The sequence below is a fragment of the Coregonus lavaretus genome (assembly GCF_964263955.1).
Source record: "Coregonus lavaretus genome assembly, contig: HAP1_SCAFFOLD_1279, whole genome shotgun sequence".
Lineage (NCBI taxonomy): Eukaryota > Metazoa > Chordata > Actinopteri > Salmoniformes > Salmonidae > Coregonus > Coregonus lavaretus.
In genome coordinates, this window is record NW_028167079.1 from 30,001 (window position 1) to 33,193 (window position 3,193).

The 3,193-nt window shown below is 46.4% G+C and overlaps 1 pseudogene across 1 annotated transcript in view; it reads right to left on the reverse strand.

Annotated features, from left to right (window-relative positions):
- The window catches only part of LOC311113909 (dynein axonemal heavy chain 6-like), a 32,224-nt pseudogene extending 29,997 nt beyond the window's left edge, over positions 1 to 2,227 (reverse strand). The window contains exons 1-4 of the transcript in view: positions 2,224 to 2,227; positions 1,793 to 2,103; positions 1,419 to 1,613; positions 680 to 957 (exon numbers count right to left, since the gene is read on the reverse strand). The product of the transcript in view is annotated as a dynein axonemal heavy chain 6-like (transcript). The remainder of the gene's footprint in view (positions 1 to 679; positions 958 to 1,418; positions 1,614 to 1,792; positions 2,104 to 2,223) is intronic.
- Between the last annotated feature and the right edge of the window lie 966 nt (positions 2,228 to 3,193).

The window sequence follows — 3,193 nt, forward strand, 5'->3', positions numbered from 1 at the left end:
CATATTTGATGGAGGGCTTGGGAGTTCAAATGTCTGCGTGAGTGTGTGTGTCGTCTCTCTTGGTGAGTCCCAATAATATCTGCTTTGTTCTGAAGTGTACACTCGTTCACTACTTTCCACAATCTAAAAACAATGAATTGGTGCCGGCATGGGTTAGAGGCAGTTTCCACCATGTTTCTTATACCAGGCAGTCCTTTCCTTTACAATGAGTGAAGGGAAGTGAACAAGTAGAAATGGAAGGAGAGATCATATTTGATGGAGGACTTGGGGGTTATGGACATGGGAAATGCTGTGGTATCACCAGTGATGGCACAGGCGTTCTGCAGGTAGCTCACAGTTACTTGAAAGACAGGGTGTATATAGGGACGGCAAGTCACCTAGCGGTAAAGAGGGCTAGTGTTGGCCCAATAACCGATATGTCGCTGGTTTGAATCCCCGGGCCGACTAGGTGAAAAATCTGTTGATGTGCCCTTGAGCAAGGCACTTAACCCTAATTGCTCATGTAAGTCGCTCTGGATAGTAGTGTCTGCTAAATGACGTTTATCCCTCTCTTGAGGTTATAAGAATCATATTTGATGTAGGTTATGGTGTGTGTGTGTGTTTGTCCCTCTCTTACTTGAGGTTATAAGCATCATATTTGATGTAGGTTATGGTGTGTGTGTGTTTGTCCCTCTCTTACTTGAGGTTATAAGCATCATATTTGATGGAGCTCTTGGGTGTGGCAGAAGTCATGTACAGGAAGCCCAGGTGAGGGTTGTTCCGGATGATTCTGACGATGTCCGGCGGGGAGCGTATTTTGGCACGGATCACTTCCTCTGCCGAGCTGAAGATGAGGGAGTGACTGGCTGGGAGAGGGGAGGGAGAGTGGAGGAAGGGGAAGGTGGGGGAGGGCTTTGTGGACTTGGAGGAGCGAGGGCGTTTGGGGGGAGAGGGAGAACACAGGGTCCTCTGGGTCATCTGAGCATGGAGGGAGGAAGCAGTGACAGTCAGTTAGGCTTTTATTTATTTATTTGACTACTATGAGAAAGGATCATGAACAGTTGAAAGGGGACTTTGTCTCTTGACAAAAAAAGAGACAAGAGATTGATTGTGGACTGCTTTCTTCTGTGGCTCAAATGAGGTTGATGGAACTACTGGTTAAAGCAGAACAAGAAAGACTATGAGGATAACAGTTGTCTGCCCCGTATCAGTCCACTGGGATTTCTCTCAGCTCGCCCCGATCAGGAGGCTATAGGGAGGGCTAGTGACAGACAGAGCACAGCTCAGTATCTGACTCGCACTGTCTACAATCAATCATTTATTTCAGAACATGGCTGTATATCACTAGTGAAATCATGGTTAAGATCATCTTGACTTCAAATTAAACCATGTAAAATCTGCATGATGTCTGTCCAGCAGAGCCTTTCTCAGTCTCCCACCTGTTTCTCCTTGACGTGGTCAGGCAGCTCAGGGAGGTGGAGGGTGGAGCTCTGTCTGTCAGGGGCCATGTCCATCCACTCTACCCCAGCAAGGGAGGGCGAGTGTGGCTTCAAGCCCGACTGGCTCAGCCTCTCCCGGTTCTGCCTGCGGATGAACTCTGGCTGCTTGTGGTCCTGGTACTTCTTCAGGACCGGCTGAATGAGAGATGTTGTGTAAAAAGAGTAGTTTGTATGTGCCTATGGGGCAGTTGATGTCTGGGATGTTATGAGAACAAAGGCTGATATTTAGAAAACATTATTGTGCACCAACAGTGTTTACAGGTGGCTGGGTCCCCATATTCCTCTTTTTCACACAACCCTCCTTCCCCACCCACCAGTATCTCCAGCGGTACGGGTCTCTGCCCTGCCCTCCTGCGTCCCTGGGCCTTGGTGGTGTGGGTGAAGACCAGGGCGTCAGGGTTAGGTTGTGCCTGGCCCGGGGCTGCTGAGATCAGCCTGGCTCTCAGTGCCTCTGGGTCTACGTGGCCCAGGGACATGGCGAATGGGAGGCTCATCCTCTGCTGCCGGGCCCCAGCCACCTCCTCTGTCCCTGGGCCAGCCTGGCAGCGAGGGGAGCCCTTCTGGGAGAACGAAGACATGGTGGCCTTAGACTCTGACAGTCTGCCTCTCAGGGTCTGAGTGGATACTGTGGGGGTGGGGAAGGAGAGAGTACAAGGAGGGGGAGGTGGGGGAATGATAAGCTCTCCCTTTCCATCTATCAACTCAAGTGTCAAAACAAACTACAGTAGCATGCAAGTCATCTTACGCATAACTAACATTTTAGTTGGTTAGCAACTTACCTGACAAGAGATAAACATTGCATAACGTTAAATCAAAACCAACATAGCAACATCCGCTAACGCGCTGACGGTTATATAGCTAAAGTGATATCACACCAAAGAATCAGTTTGGTTAACAGAAACGATGTGGCCTTAGCAATTTATAACTTATATTTCTGAGCAATTGAAGGTTTACTACTTACATACCTATCAAAGGCACTTTATCATATACATTAGTAGAGAAACGACGGAAGCAAAAACATCAGCAACACTTATTTCGCCGGTTCTCCAGTCTCAAAAGTGGAAACAAACTGAGTTGACGGTTTCTTAGCAACAAGCACCTCTCAGCACACGGCGCAATCAACAGCTGTACAGGCGCGCATGTGTGTGCTTTGCAGAATAACTAAAATACCATTCATGTCCAAGGTTTCAGGGATTTTAAAACTAGGCAAAAATACCTGCACCCTACAATATAGTTTGTATAGCTAGATTCCCAACAGCACGCGGGCTGTAATACATCGTTTTTTTTCTCTCTCTTCATGGTAAAACTCTGGACCTCAAAGATGGGTTGCAGTTGAAAGTACACAAAGCAGCATTCCTGATATCTTCTTGATCCTGCAAAATTGAAACACATACTATCCCAGTCTTACCTGAAAGAGCATCCTGGAGACACTCACTCAACCACACACAAATTCCAACATGACCATAAACACCAGTGAATTAATTTAGTTAGTTAATTTTTCCCACCACAGAAAAGTGAATTTAAATACTTCCCAACAATGATCACAGAGAGTGAGTTTACATATTTCCTTATTCCCAACTATGACAACACCCAAGAAAATAATGTTTAATATTTCCCAACACAATGACCACAGAATGTTAATGTACATACAGTAATTCCTTACTTCCCAACAATGACAATAAAACACCCCAGAAAGAGAATTGTTTATATATTTT